Below are 16,683 nucleotides of genomic sequence, written 5' to 3'. Positions count from 1 at the left end.
TGGGGGTTTTTTCAGCATGCATGGGCAATTTTCTGAAACAACTTTTCAAAGAACGATTTGCTCATCCACTTAGATGTCTCAGTTGTGTCAGTGTTTAGTTCCCTTTGGGGTATGGTGGGGGAGTGCCAGCTAGAGCTTTTATGTAGAGTTTCAGCCACTAGAGGGCATTTGAAGGACACCAGATCAATGGGTAGGAGGCCTCCTATGGTCTTCTGCAGCAGCACAATTTCTATGACCTGCTGTGTTAAACTGTGGCATGCCACCATCCATTTTCATTTCCTCCTTGTGATTCCTTTTTTCTATTTGGTGCCACTTTGTCTCCACTTGCCTGGTTGATGATCCCATATTCGTTATTGGTCATAAATTCTTTTTGATATGCTGCTGGTGGAGATGCAGTGCGTATAATGGATTGGGTCTATTATGTTTCAGGAAAAGAAGGGACACCACTGAACAAATATCTGCAGAATAAGATTTGTTAATCTTTCACATTAAAACTAATATGGAGTTTCATGAAGGTAAAGGATGCTCCAAGTCACCTCTAGCAACCCAGATTTTTCTCACCTTCATCTTCAAAATATCCATGGAAACCACTTTGACAACAACTGCAAAGTTTGCCACATACAGCTTCCGTCCCTAAGTAATTTTCTTCATCTCAATCAGAATTGCATAGGTCATACACATATCCATGCATTTTCAGGGGTGGGTTGTAATAGGAAGAATTATCTTTTGGTCTGTGTTCTATTTTTAGTCTTCTTGTTTCTAGTTAATATCTCTCATTCCCAGTTGGTGCAGCAAGAAACATATTCACTGGGGTAGGAAAATTGCGAAGGGGAGCCAGTTGAAAAGGCAAAATATCCTGAGAAGAGACATGAAAAGGCAGAGCATTCTAAGAAGAGACACAAACTTTGATAAAAGCCCAGTTCCTCACATTTTGGGTTAACTGTATTTCTTATACAATCTGGGGAGCAACGCTGAATGAATTCTACTTAGCTCTTCTGGCACTATGTTATCCTTCCCCAAGGCCAACTTATCATTTGATAGAGGGAGCTGGGCCAGTGGGCCAGTGGCCTATAGTGAGACTGGGAAACCAGAGGTGCACATCCATCACACAGCCTCCTTGGTAGTTCATAAAGTGACCTACATTTCTCCTGTATAGCAAAAGAAGCCAGTGTGCTTCTGCAAACAGAAAAGGTAAGAGCAATTGTGGCATATTTTTTTTTCATTTCTCCTTCCTTATCTCTTTCCTCAAATATCTCGTTCTGTCCTGCAAAGGGAGAAATAATTTCTGCAAGAAGTGAACAGTGAATTGTATCATGGAGAAATGACATGGCAACACTGCCACTTAGGGCAGGACTACATGTTATCCATAACTGTTTTAGAGACTTGTTTTCTTTTATACAGTATTGCTATTAAGGCTGCTGGTTGAAGGCTCTCTCCCCTCATCTCTCTTAACTTTCTGCAGAAGTAAAACTCTAGCACAGAGAAACAGTGATAAGAAAGGCAATTTTGAGAAAACAATGGCAACAAGGAAAATATATCTGGGCTGGGAACTTCCAGATGATCACAAGAGGGAAGCAAATCAAATCAGAGAGTGTTGTGGCCCGCCAGCGGCCTACATGGATTGTTGCTGATCCTGACAACAAGGAGGCTGGTGTGGTGCTGCGCCAGCAGCCTGTGCAGCCGGCACTCGAGTCGGACAGCGAGGAGGCTGAAGAGGATGTGGTGCCAGAGGCAGGGATTCAGTCAGGGCCTTCAAAACCTCCAGAGGCTCCTTTAAGTGCAGAAGATGAAGAGGAGGAGCCTCTTCTCAATGCACGGGCACGCAGAGCTGCCAAAAGGCAGGAGTGGTTCCTCAGGAGGAGGTCTCCTCGAGAATAAGGCTTGGGGCTAATTGGCCTATTTAAGAAAGAACGCAGCTTGCAACAAGCTGCAAGAAACAACTTTAGTTCGCTAATCATCGCGTTGGGATTTCTCTGCAACCTTGCTTCTGGGCTTTTTGCCAACTCCAGTAAGACTCAGATTATTTTATCTGTGGAATTCTGGCAGGCTGTTAAGAACGCTTATTAACAGTCGGCATTTGCTAAAACTGCGTTATTTGAGTAAACTAAGTTTTGTTCAGAGTTTGTGTGTGCTGTGTTCTTTGGGATCCGTAGCTGGGGCAGAACAGAAACCTTCTTTGCTGCCATCTAAGGGGTCATACAGATCTTTGCAACCTAGCTGTGATAGTCCTAGGTAAGAAAATCTCTTTTTGGACTTCTTTAAATTGTAGTATCAATAGCGGTGTTGGCTATAAGAAGCACAAAGTCATTACCAACAAAAATAGCTTGTGAACTGAAGGCAGATGTTTGCTTATACAAGTCCCTGACTTACAACCCTTCATTTAGTGACTGTTCAGAATTAGAATGGCACTAAAAAGTGACTTATGACCATTTTTAAAAAACCCTTACAACTATTGCAACTTCCTCAGGATCACGTGAGCAAAATTCAGATGCTTGGCAACTGGCATGCATTTATGATGGTTGCAGTGTCCCAGAGTTATGTGATCATCTTTTGGAGGGAGAGGAAGAGAGGAGAGGACTACATTGGAACAATAGAGAGATAAAATATATAAAAATTACTGATCCACCGATCGCAGCATGGATGACACTTTTTGTTTTGTTCTATGCATGTGTGGTTACAATATGAACATACTGATTGACTGGTGAGGAGGTGATGGAAAATAAATTCATGCTTTTTTGGGGGGTGGGGAAAGCATGGCAAGTGTACAATAGATGTTTTGAATATACATTACAAATCATCCACAAGCCTCGGTGCTTGTAAATCTTGAAAGTGTTGGATTTGTAGAAGCTCAAGAGATCTGTAACTTATTTACCCTTTGTGTACCTTTTTTTTTGAACCAAAGGCTGAACAAATGCCAGGCAAGGTGATTGCATTTATTATTACTAACACTTTCTGGAAAGACAAAAGGGCATGTTGAAGAATGAATGAACATCCTCCAGGAAATTGGGAAAAAGAATCTCATACCTTCCTAAATAGCAAAAATGTTCTTAAGCAGGTAAAGCAGAGCCCAGAATAATGAGAAGAAGAAAAAAGCCCACATGTTTTAGGACAAGAGTGTCAAATTGGCGGCCTGCAGGCCGGATATGTCACAAACAGGTCACGCCCACCCCAACTCCGCAAATGGGGAAAATGTCCTGAAACGCCACGTGACGTCAACATGATGCCACACGTTTGACATCTGTGTTTTAGGATGTGCTTCTATTCCAAATAGAGAGTTGTCTCCCCACTCTAAGAGATAATATTTAAGATTTAGATTGTCTTAAAGGGTCTTTGGTGCTCTCTGAACTTGGTTGTTTTCTTGCAGACATTTCATTATTAGCCCTGATGATGTTACCTAGTTTGGGTAATGAAGGACCCCTCATTTCAACTCTGAGCTATAAATATTCTCCTTTATTGGTTTAGACTTAGATCTGCTGAAATTAGAATATAGCAGCTCCCTGAATGGTGACACAGTAAAAATACCTTCCCCCACTTTCAAAGGCAACAAGACTTAGCTGCCCAGAGGCAACATACCCAGAGGCAATATGCTGCTGCCATCTAAGGAGTTACTGATGACAGTCCTGTAGTTGGACACTTGTAGAAACACCAGCATTAGAAAAAGGCTGTAGGAAAAAGAATAGGAACACCAACTATCCCAAAAGAACCCATGTTGAATCTCCCAGTTGCAGCTGCTGAAGGAAACCTACAGAAGGAAACCTGCTGAAGGAGGCACTATGAACAAAGTCTATAAATCAGTGGTGGGATTCAAATTTTTTTACTACCGGTTCTGTGGGCGTGACTTGGTGGGCGTGGCGTGGCTTGGTGGGTGTGGCAGGGGGAGGATACTGTAAAATCTCCATTTCCTTCCAATCAGCTGGGACTCGGGAGATGGGGGCAGGGCCAGTCAGAGGTGGTATTTACTGGTTCTCCAAACTACTCAAAATTTCCGCTACCGGTTCTCCAGAACTAGTCAGAACCTGCTGAATACCACCTCTGCTATAAATGGAAGAGACAGAACTCAGCACATATGAACAACTTGTGAATCAGTTCAAAAGGTTTCCTTACTCATAACATTTCAAATACTTGACATGGATGGAGATTTATTCAATGCACAATTTGCCTGCGTAACATTTCAAACATCAAAAGAAGTTTAGTTTCTCTTTCAGCCATGATGCAAGGCTACCTTTGTAAAAAGCCTACAAGCCAATCCCTCCTGCTTCTGACTTCAGAAAAAAGTGGAACCTGACAACTTGATTTATAGCCTAATTGCATTTAGAATTAGCTATCTCCCTTGCAGGAATAAAGCTATTACTAGTAGGTCAGGATCCCTACCTGAAGCTATCGTTAAGTATGCAGTTATTACTACATCCCCCAAAATGATAATCAAGGACTTTAGTTAAAACTTAGCTGGCAACCTCTCACATTAGCAGAATTTTGATCTTCTCAGATCAGCAGACTTTCTAAAAGTTCTATATGTGAGTCCTTTCAAATATTTGAAACAGTTATTATGTCTCCTTCTGAGCCGTGGTGGCACAGTGGTTAGAATGCAGTACTGCAAGCTACTTCTGTTGACTGCTGGCTGCCAGCAGTTCGCAGTTCGAATCTCACCAGGCTCAAGGTTGACTTAGCCTTCCATCCTTCTGAGGTGGTAAAATGACGACCCAGATTGTTGGGGGCAATAGGCTGACTTTGTAAACAGCTTAGAGCGGGCTTAGCACTGTGAGGCGGTATGTAAGTCTAGTGCTATTGCTATTGTGGATTTCCACAGACATCCCCAACTGTTCCTCATACATTTTTCCACCTCTTATCATCTTGGTTCTTGTTTTGTGACACGTATTCATTCTGAAATGCTGTAACTTCTGCCTATGTCATTTTGACCAGACCAGCAGTAGTGACCGGCACCAGTAATTTCTTTACGTAATGCCTAACTAGTGCTTTGCAAAGTATTGAACTTTATAACTGTGGGAATAGAATAGAATAGAATAGAATAGAATGGAATGGAATGGAATGGAATAACAGAGTTGGAAGGGACCTTGGAGGCCTTCTAGTCCAACCCCCTGCTTAGGCAAGAAACCCTACAGCATTTCAGACAAATGGTTATCCAATCTCTTCTTAAAAACTTCCTGTGTTGGAGCATTCACAACTTCTGGAGCCAAGTTGTTCCACTGATTAATTGTTTTAACTGTCAGGAAATTTCTTCTTAGTTCTAGACTGGTTCTCTCCTTGATTAGTTTCCATCCATTGCTTCTTGTCCTGCCTTCAGGTGCTATGGGGACTAGGTCGACACCTTCTTCTTTGAGGCAACCCCTTAGATATTGGAACACTGTTATCATGTCACCCCTCATCCTTCTTTTCATCAAACTAGACATACCCAATTCCAGCAACCATTCTTTATATGTTTTAACCTCCAGTCCCCTAATCATGTTAGTTACTCTTCTCTGCACTCTTTCTAGAATCTCAACATCTTTTTTACATCGTGGCGACCAAAACTGGATGCAGTATTCCAAGTGTGGCCTTACCAAGGCATTATAAAGTGGTATTAATACTTCACGTGATCTTGATTGTATTCCTCTGTTTATGCAGCCTTGGACTGTGTTGGCTTTTTTGGCAGCTGCTGCACACTGCTGGCTCATATTTAAATGGTTGTCCACTAGGACCCCAAGATCCCTCTCACAGTTACTACTATTGACCAAGGTACCACATATACTGTACCTTTGCATTTTGTTTTTCTTACCTAAATGTAGAACCTTGGTTTTTTCACCATTGGATTTCATTTTGTTAGATAGCGCCCAATGTTCAAGTCTGTCAAGATCCTTAAGCCTATCTTCTGGAGTGTTGGCTATTCCTGCTAGCTTGATGTCATCTGCAAATTTGATGAGTTCCCCATCTATCCCTTTGTCCAAACCATGGATGAAGATGTTGAAGAGTACTGGGCCTAAAACAGAGCCTTGGGGTATCCCACTGCATACTTCCCTCCATATAGATGCAGTTCCATTGAGGACTATACGTTGAGTGTGGTTGGTCAGCCAGTTATGAATCCATCTAGTGGTGATGCTGTCTAACCCACATTTTTCTTATATGCAAAAAGATCCTTGGGTGAAGGACATTTTCTGTGGCAGAGCTGCACTCTCTGGAGCAGCAATTTTAGACCATACTGATTAACCACAAAAGTTGCCTGTTAGGATAAAATTCTTAAAAATGGAGTTTGATAGAGTGGTTAAGGCACCAGGCTAGAAACCAGGAAAGGGTGAATTCTCAAACATAAAAGCCAGCTGGCTGATCTTGCACCAGTCTCTCTCAGCCCAGCCCACCTCATGGGACTGTAATTGTGGGGAAAATAGGAGGAGAAAGAAATATTATGCATGTTTACTACTTTGAATTACTTATAAAGTAATACAGGTGGTATTAAAATATATGTAATAAATAAAATCAATGGTTTGTCAACACTTAGTCCTCTCCAGGTTTACCCACTAAGAAAAGTGATCGGTGGTGGATTTTACTTTCACATTACCTCACATTGTAAGGATACTTTTCCTATCATATCCCAAATTAAATGGTAAATTCACTGTTTTTTGCAGCTGATGCAAAAAAAGGAGACAGAAACCAGATCATTTTCAAGTAGGATGGCATTCCTTTGTGCCATTTCATAGTGTGGAAGGAAGCCCTTTAAAGCTTTTCCACAAGGTTTTTTACACCTTGAATTCTGATTCATTGTTCTTCCAATTCTGTGGCAGACAAGTTATGTTCTCCCCTTCTCTGTACAGATAATGATGAGTAACTTTCAAGGTTTCCTGTTAATAGCCTGAACACAGTGTGTGTGCGCCCAGGCACATGTGCATGTGTGCATGCGTGGGTGTGTAGAGAGATTTAATTGCCTTCAAAAAAAATCATTGCAATATGATTTTACCCACTTCTCAGCAATAAATGAACACAGCGATGACTTACAAATCTACATTAACCCTGACATTAAAACACAGCACGGCAGCCTAACTTCTGTACTGACTTCCTCCCAATATCTTGATCATACAAATATTATTATAGTTTGACCATCCATGTACAAATGAAACTTCAGGAGATGAAGCTAATTACAGAAACAATATGAGAGGAGATAACTACAAGATTGCAAACACACAAAATTAAGGCTTAATTTGGTTTTTAAATAAAAGAATTGATGTCATCCAAAATGGTAATCGTAGGTCAATATTTTTCATACAACTTAGTCACGTCTGCAGTAGACAACCTTACCTTCCTCAGTTTCACGTTGCTTTGACTGTTGCTGGGGTTGTAGAAATATTGTACATCGTTTGTTTGAATATAATATTATATTGCTAATGACAAATAAATCAGGTCACTTTTACTAGGTTAGTTGTTTTAGTTCATTTTTCTCAATGCCAGAACCATTTTCTACACTATAATATTGATCCCCATGGAAATGTGCCATCTGGGAATGCAAATCACCTACACAACATTTTAGGCATCTATAAACAAATGTCGATTTGCACAGATGTAATTAAGAACAGAAAATACAAACCTCTGGACAGAAGCATGATTTATAGTCAAATCTGCCTGCCTTGACAGCTCAACATGGAGAATGTGTTTGACTACCAAGCTAGTCCTGTTTTACAAAAAAAGAACACATGAATTTGGCTCACCTGTTCAATGGAAATTACGTGAAACTACCTAAAGATCTTACCTTGAACTTTTAAAACAAGTCTAGCAGCAAAGACTTTAAAGACCTGGTAAAAGGGCATATAATAACCTGACTTTATTTTAATGAGTCTAAGAATCCAGAGTTGAGTTGGATGCATATTGCCAGGCATAACTTGAAGTCACTGATCACTCATTCTTTTATAATGCTAAACCAAAGGGAGATGTCCACCCAGTTCCCTGCTCCTTTTAAAGGCATCCTGAGTTTGATGTGAGTAAAAAGAAGCAGAGAGATTATATAGTCTCTGCAAGACATAGTACGGCAACTATATCTTTTCTTAAACCTGGGATAAGAAAATTGCAATCCAAAGATACAGCTGTAAGCTGTATCTCTCAGGATCACAACAGTATCCTAATCAGGGAACTCCATAGGATATGGTTTAAAGAAGACAGGAACCCAGGTAGAACTTCAATCAGATTGCCATGGCCACAATCTTGCTTTTTTTGAAACCACACGATGAACACCCCTGATTCTAATCTATAATTTATCTTCCCTAGAATTGTGTTTCACTATTGCCAGTCTACAAAAACCAAGAGAGACGCACTGAGTTTTTTCCACCTTACGCAGTTTGCTTCTAGGAGCTGTTTTAACACTCTTCCTCTTGCACAAGCTATCTAAACTTTGCAGTCTCTTGATCCTCTTGGATGCAGCCATCTCTCCTGGGAATGAAGACTACACTCTCCACATATACAACAAATCATAGTTAATTGAAAATAGGAGCATATGAATATAATGGAATCTGAATTTGCTTTTGATATTTTACTCTGCACAAGTTTAATCCTATATTATTAGAACTGGTTTCTAATTTTCCTACTTTTTATGCGCTTTAATAAGATTCCCTTTATTATGCTCACATAGAAGTTAGTGCAGATTAGATAGTCTACTATTCAGTTTCATGTTTTTGTCAATAAAATAACTTATTAATTCAGAGATATGTTTTTTTTTCCAGGGTGAACTTCCACAATACATTTCAAGAACATATAAATGTACTTTAAAAAAAAAATAACAATAATGACCACTAGAAAAAAAACAATTTAAATTTAATATATTTTAAAACTTTAAAGTTTATTAACTTTTGCACCAAATCACAAAAGAATTAACCATTCTTCATTGTTTAATACTTTTGCAAGATTATTTTTTCCCCATGTGCACAGAATATAATTACAACAAAGCTATCCCAGATCAAAAGTTTAGAAAAATTCTAAGCAAAGATTAGACACCGAAGTTGACAAAATCCCAAAAGACTGAAATAATAACTCAATGTTAGAACAGGACAAAAAGAAAGTTACAATAAATACAGATATTTCATTCTGCCATGAGATAGGAGATTAGGATCTGTGAAGTAGAACAATAAAAAGGAGTTTTCAAACACTATATACCAGTGTTTCTGAACCTTGGAAACTTTAAAATATCTGGATTTCAATTTCCAGAATTCCCCAGACAACATGAATTCTGGAAGCTGAAGTCCAGACATCTTAAAGTTGCTAAGTTTGAGAAGCACTGCTGTAGACAAATGGCAGCATAGACATAGGAGCCCAGTCTCTCTAAAACAGTGGCCACATCCCACTTCATTTATTTACTTATTTATTTAAACATTTATATAATTGCCCATCTTTCAACCAACCCTGGACAGCTCCCAATTAATGTTTAATTAATATTAAATTACTAAATTTGAAGTTAATATTTAATTGGTATTTTACAACCTGGTAAGTTGTTCACAGAAAGAGAGACAAATTAAGTATTTGAGAAAAGGTATTATAGCGGAAGAAAAGATTGGATGTTTTATAGCTAAAAATGTGTGGGTATTCTATAACAGTAGGTGTGTTGTGGAAGATTCTAAATATTTGCTTCATTCATGGATTTTTTTCTAAAACAATAGCACATATCTCTAGTCAGATGTTCCTATACTTACTTTATCAGTGGGGACAGCATAGACAGCATCAAGGGGAATTGAAGACCCGAGAGGAGCTTACGAAACAGGGCAAAAAGGTAGACTGGTGGGCGTATGCCCAAATACAATCGAGAGTTAGAAGGGACAAAGGAAAGGAGGGAATATATAGGTCACTACAGGAATTAGATAAAATCTTATTGGGAATCTAAAAGAAATTACTTTCAAGGAGCTACCAGTTTTTGGTATCACAATGGATTGGTGAGGAGGTGATTAAGGACACTATGATTGCCTGGGGGAGGAACCTCAGATTTTCTCCAAATTTGGATAAATGGGATGAGATATGGAATAGGAATATGAAACTTACTTTGTCAACCTCCTACAAGGAAAATATTTATAAAATGGTCTATCGTTGGCATATCCCCCTGGCAAGAATCGCAAGAATGTTCCCGGGAGTTTCTCCGGCATGCTGGAAGTGTGGGAATGGTTGTGGGACGTACTACCACCAATGGTGCACGTGCCCCAAAGTAGGCAAATATTGGTCCAAGGTTCGGAACTGGATAGTAGAAATTACAGGATACAATATAGAGCTGAAACCAGAGATTTTTTTATTAGGAATGAAATCAGACAAAATAACTAAGGAAAAATGGTACTTGATCCTCCACATAACTACTGCAGCTAGGATACTATATGCGCAAGAATGGAAAAACGAATTAATATCCACAGAAAATAAATTGATTTGGAAAATTACAGAATGAACAGAGGTAGACCGGTTAATGAAATTACTTAGGAACCAAAAAGATTCTGATTATTACAAATGTTGGAATTTATGGTATAATTGGATGAAAGATAAGAGAGGGAAATGAAATGGATTGTATTAGTGATATAGGCACAGATTTGTGTACGTTAGTTGCAATAACCTTGTATGTATATATGTAAAGTATTGTATTTTTAAAAATGAAAATAAACTTTGAATAAATGTAAAAAAAAGATAGTTGGACATTTTAAAAACTTGGGTAACTTTTAAATACACTTTTCCCAATGTAAAAAAAAATAAAAATGCAAGGCAGCATTCTGGTTAGCGATAAAGTTAGAAGCAGAACTAAAATACCAAAATATGGAATTACATCTTGTCTTGTAAAAAATTCATATATGTGGTTTCTTTTGAAAAGAGCTGTATCTCAAATTCCATCCCTGAGCTTATTCTTAAATTTTAGATCCAAATAATATCCATTATAATTTTCTTTGTGAGACTTAAGAAATAAAAGCATTTGATACTTGGGAACCATGTGCTAAAATAGGAGGAGGAAGGAGTACAGGTAGTTCTCAACTTACGACTTCAATTGAGCCCAAATTTTTTTGTTGCTAATGAGACAGCTGTGAAGTGAATTTTGCTCCTTTTTATTACTCTTCTTGCCACAGTTTTTAAGTGAATCACCGCAGCTGTTAAATTAGTAACATGGTTGTTAAGTGAATGTGGCTTCCCCATTGACTTTGCTTGTCAGAAGGTTGCAAAAGATGATCACATGACCCAGGGACACCGCAATCATCATAAGGTAAAAGTAAAGGTTCCCCTCGCATATATATGCTAGTCGTTCCCGACTCTAGTGGGCGGTGCTCATCTCTGTTCCAAAGCAGAAGAGCCAGCGCTGTCCGAAGATGACTCCGTGGTCATGTGGCCGGCATGACTAAATGCCAGAGGCGCATGGAATGCTGTTACTTTCCCACCAAAGATGGTCCCTATTTTTCTACTTGCATTTTTTACGTGCTTTCAAACTGCTAGGTTGGCAGAAGCTGGGACAAGTAACGGGAGCTCACCCCATTCCGCGGCTCTAGGGATTCGAACTGCTGAACTGCAACCTTTTGATCGACACGCTCAGTGGCTAAGACTAGTGAGGTTAGCCACCCGAAATTGTAAGCGGTTACATTTAAATGCCCCACGGTGTGTCACAATGGTTTGGGCTTCAGCGGTAGTGATATTTACTGGCAATTACTGATACGCTTGTGCTAAATCTAGTTTAGCAAATATTTTACCATTTTCAAGCGAATGCAGCAGATGTTACACTACTGGCACCGGGTATGCAGTCTGTTGTAATGCTTTATTTAATGTGCATTTATAGTCCGAGCAGATGTGAATTGACCCATCCAGCTTAATTGGGGTGACTATTGGGGTCTCCCACGTGGTGTGGTCAATCGGCTCCAGCACCCCTTGGGCAATTAGTTTGTCTAGTTGCTCATCTACTTTCGGCCAGAGAACAAACGGAACCCTTCGGGGTTTTAGCCTGATTGGGGTAACACTAGGGTCTAGGTTAAAAGATATAGGTTTTTCAGTATACTTGCCTAGGCTCCCATCAAAGATGTCCCCAAAATCAGCCAGCAGCTTATTGCGTTCATTTCTGCTGATTTTGTGGATGCCGGTAACCCCTAATCCTAGGGACTTGAACCACTCTATGCCCAGCAGGGTGGATCTGTCGTTTTCAATGATGGTCAGGGAAAATTGGCCACAGAACTCATTGAAAGTGACTTTCACTGATGCTCTTCCCAGCACTGGGATGCTATTTCCTTGGAAATCATTTAAGGTGATGTTCTGCGGTTTGAGTTGCCTTTTTTCTATGGTCGGGATGAGGCTCTTCAGTGTCCACCAGGACACTATGGTGAAGATGGATCCTGTGTCTAGCTCCATCCTGCAAGGTGTTCCTTCGATGGGAATGGTGACATGGTATTTATCAGTATTGCATGCATTGGAGTGCCCCATGGTTGTCTGATCTTTGCTTCTTGGTAGGGTTCCTCCCAGTGTTTGCTCCTTTGGAACCCTGGCTTCAGTTGCCCTTGCCTCCCTGGCCCGGCATGGGCTTTGGGTTGATAGGGTATAGGTTGTGTGGCTCTCCAAGCCTCAGCTATGTGGCCCTTTCTCTGGCACCGGTGGCAGATAGCCTCTTTGAACTGGCAGTTCGTCCTAGCATGGAAATCTATGTATCCCATACAATGAGATTGTCTAAATCATTGTCTTTTGGGCTTACCCTTCTTTCTGGGTGTATGCGGTGCACCGCTTCTTCTTACTCCCATTCCTCATCATATTCAGGGACCTCAGTTGTCCAGTCTGATTCCCTTTGTGTGCGATGCACTCCGCTTGTCTTTTGGATGTCAGCAGTGGAGTTACCGGACGATTCAGCAGCTCTGGCTTCTTCAACCACATCCTTGAACATGACCCCCTTATGGATTAGCATTTTCTTTTGTAGGGTCTCTCATTCCCAGAATGACCCGATCCTTCATCATCTCCTCTGGGTTAATAAATTCACATTTGGCTGCAATTTCTCATTTTGCCATGAAGTCTTTGTTGTCTCCCATTCCCTTTGCTGCCAGTGATAAAATTAGTTTTGGCTCACCATCAGGGTTGCAGTGGGGGCGTAGTGGTCCTTCAGGATGTTCTGTATGGTCAACCATGCTATAGATTTGACGTCCTTGGGTGAAGCAAGGGTCTGGGCCATCTTGTAGATCTTCGTGCTGCAGTAGGTGAGGAAAAGGGTTCTTTTCTGGTTGTCTGGAAGGTCTTGGTAGTTGTTGGCTTCCAGGAACATACAGAATTGGCTCATGTATGTGTGCCATTCTTCCGTCTGCAGGTTGAACAAGGCTGGTGCGGGCAAAGTTTGGTTGTTCAACCTTAGATTGGCCAGAGCAGGGTCGTTCCTTGCGATAAAATGGCCACAGATGCCACAAGGTGATGGTCAGTTCCTTTTGTCCCAGTGTTAGATGGGGGTGCAAAAGAAGAGGCAGGATGCCAAAGAAGGTTCAGCACTTTTATTCCTGGCCACGATCAGCAAAAAATGGCCAGCAGGTTGCCCTCTTTTTTAAAGAGCTCCAGCAGTCTAGCTGGCCACTGACAGTGGTTTATTTTTCCCACTGCTAGATTATCCAATCAGCAGCGAGCATGCAAATAGGTGCTCCATATGTCAGTACATACATAACACCTTTCTCTCCCTGTTTTCCCTATCATCCTCTTGGGTAATGGGGAAAGAGGAAGAGACATGAACCTGCTGGAAAATTAGGAGGGGGCCTCCAAGTGTTGGGAAGCACCCATTCTGGCAGGGAGGAGGAATCAAGTGTAGAGTAAGCCTGGAGTGATTGCACAACTGCAAAAGGACTAGGTGTCAGCATTCCAGAAAACCCCTGGACACTAGGGCCAATCCCACCCCAAGTTCATTGGAGCTTTATCTAATTGTTCTTATAGGAAGGCTGCCATACTGGGAAAATTCCTGTAATATAGGCAGAACAAAATAAAGTAGTTAGCTTGAACTCTGTGAGTCTGGTTGTTGTGCCTGACAAATGCTACATGAAATGTCAGGTTAAAATGGTCCACAAAATTCTGGAACCAATCCTTGACAGAGGTCTCACAAAAAGTCTAACATGCAGCTGGTCATGAAACTCACTGCATCTGACTGGGCTCTTTTCAATATTAAACTTCCTCTGCTTTAGGGAAGCTCAACACTATAGTTGGCCTTTCCCTGGCATAACAAGAACCACACTTCCCAAAAATAGATGGGACAAATACCAGACTAAATTTGATTAAACTGATATTAGTTGTAATTACAGCTAAACTGAACCAACTATTGTAAATTATTTCCACGTGTTTAATGATTTCCCATTGTTCCATATTCCAATCTGATGGAAATATTGGTGGATTTTCTGGGATACACCCAGGGTTTTGGGGTGTATAGGTTCTGCATTTCTGTACTACACCCATAGTACATACATATTTCCATGGATACATAGATATACCCTTTTATAATGAAGGGCATTATAAATATCTGTGAAGAAGGCCCCGTTTAATACAGGTTAATTTCCTTCAGAGCTTGTCACAACAGAAATATAATAACAGAAAGAAGAAGAGTTTATGAATTGCCTATTCAAAGTACATTTAATGTGTTTCTTCTTTTAAATGTCAATGGTGGATTATTGCATTATACAGAGGTAAGGACCAGATGGTGTGGGATGTCTTAAGTTTATCCAGTAAACAGTCTTGCATATTTCCTTCCACCACTGCTTTCCTTGAACCCCATTATCTTCCTTTTTCTGTTGTTTGCAACAAACAACTAGCAAAATTTATATAGACTTATAAGCCATGGTATGAGAATGTTTAATGATGCCCGTGATATATGATGCCAGCCTAGCAAAACTAGCTAGTGTTGCAAGAGGCCTTCATCTTAATTATGAACATTTTTTAAAATTTAAATGTAGGGCTGAGCATACAAAATAAAGTAGAGGACCATCTGTTGGTTTTCCATCTGTGCTCGTTTACTAAATACATACTGGCCCGCCAATCCCCCCTCACTATTTATAACCTTCCCTTGAAAACAAATGACTAATGTGTTGCAAAAGTTGTTAGTCTATGTGTATGTGTATGTATGTGCTCAAAAATAAATTGCTGCATGCTTTTAGTAGCTGATAACGTAAGTGATTCTGCAGGCACTTTTATGGCTTTGACTGTTATGAAAGCATTCATCATAAAACAATTGCACGCACGCACACACACAAGCATACACATGCACACAAATGGCCATTGTGTTGCAGACAATGGACAGAGACAAAAGGGTGCAGTTGATGAGATGAGCATATATAAAACCAAATATGTCCCATTGTGAGCTGCCTACTAGTCTCAGAAGGTTTCTTTGAAAGAAAACCCAGAACAGAAATATTTTATGTAAAGTGTAGTTCCACAATCAAATGAAAAATGGAAGAATAACAGCATAAAACAAAAGAAACTTCACACTGATATATATTAGTCCATGTCTATCATTACTAGAGACCTACAAAAAATAAAATCCCAAACTACAATCTCCCTCTTGTATTTAAAAAGTCCTTTCCCTCTTTTAGTCTGGAACTTCTCCCTTTCAGTGATTTTCCATATTAATTGTTCTGCTTAAGCAGAACAATTAATGTTTGTTTAACATTCTAATGTTAAAGAATTGACATTATTTGTGTCAATTCTTTAACTCTTGGAGAAAGAACAGTATGGCTTCTTATTAGCTGGCCTTTGCTTTCCAACTTAAGCTCAGCATCTCCTTTTGATTCATTGTCAGGCTCACTTTTCCATAACCTGGGACTTAAGGAGGCAGAAATTCCTCAATAGACCTGTTCTTCTGTTTATAAGGGCTTCAAGTATGGGCATGTCAAGTAGGAGTCTTGTGATGGGTCTTGTGGTAGGGAGGTTACGTCAGGTCAGGGTCATTGGGAGGTGAACTGTTGGTGGGGAGGTTGTGCAGGTTGGTTGAAGGTCGGTGCTGTCCCTGGCAGTTGATTTGGGTTCTGAGAGATTCATGGGCTGGTTGTAAGTAAATGAATCTGTTGATGGAATTACTTGATGGAGTACCAGGCATCAATGAACTCATGAGTGTGGCAGGTGGTAGTGTTGCCGATGATTTTTATGTTGCTGGTACGAACTGGTGCTGTTTGGTATCAGTGAGGTTAGAGATTAATGATTTGGGATCATGGGCATTTCACTGCCAGCTGGTGTTTGTGGATCCTGGTTTTTAATTGATGTGATGTTTGTCCCACATTGAATTGCTTGCAATGGTTACAGTTGATTTTGTAGATTATATTGTTTCTTTCATTGTAAACTCTAGGCGTGATCTGCGAACACCTAGAAACAAACATAACTATTGCTAGAAGCCAACATGAGTTTTTCAAAACCAGATCATACCATACAAATCTTATTGCATTATTTGACAAAGTGATTAAATTAGTGGCTTGTGGAAATGCTGTAGATATAGTTTACTTAGACTTCAGTAAGGTATTTGACAAAGTAGACCACAGCCTACTTCTTGGTGACATAGAACAATGTGGGATAGAGAGCAACACCACTATCCAGTTAGATTTGTAACTGGCTGAGCAACTGCACCCAGTGTATAGTCCTCAGTGGAACTACATTTACATGGAGGGAAATATGCAATGGAGTACCCCAAGGTTCTGTCTTAGGCCCAGTACTCTTCAATATCTTCATAAATGACTTAGATGAAGGGATACAAAGGGAATTAGCAGATGAAACCAAGCT

This window comes from Pantherophis guttatus, chromosome 2, assembly GCF_059756535.1.
Source record: "Pantherophis guttatus breed Tessera chromosome 2, ASM5975653v1, whole genome shotgun sequence".
NCBI classification, from domain to species: Eukaryota; Metazoa; Chordata; class Lepidosauria; order Squamata; family Colubridae; genus Pantherophis; species Pantherophis guttatus.
This window is presented reverse-complemented; position numbering follows the sequence as displayed.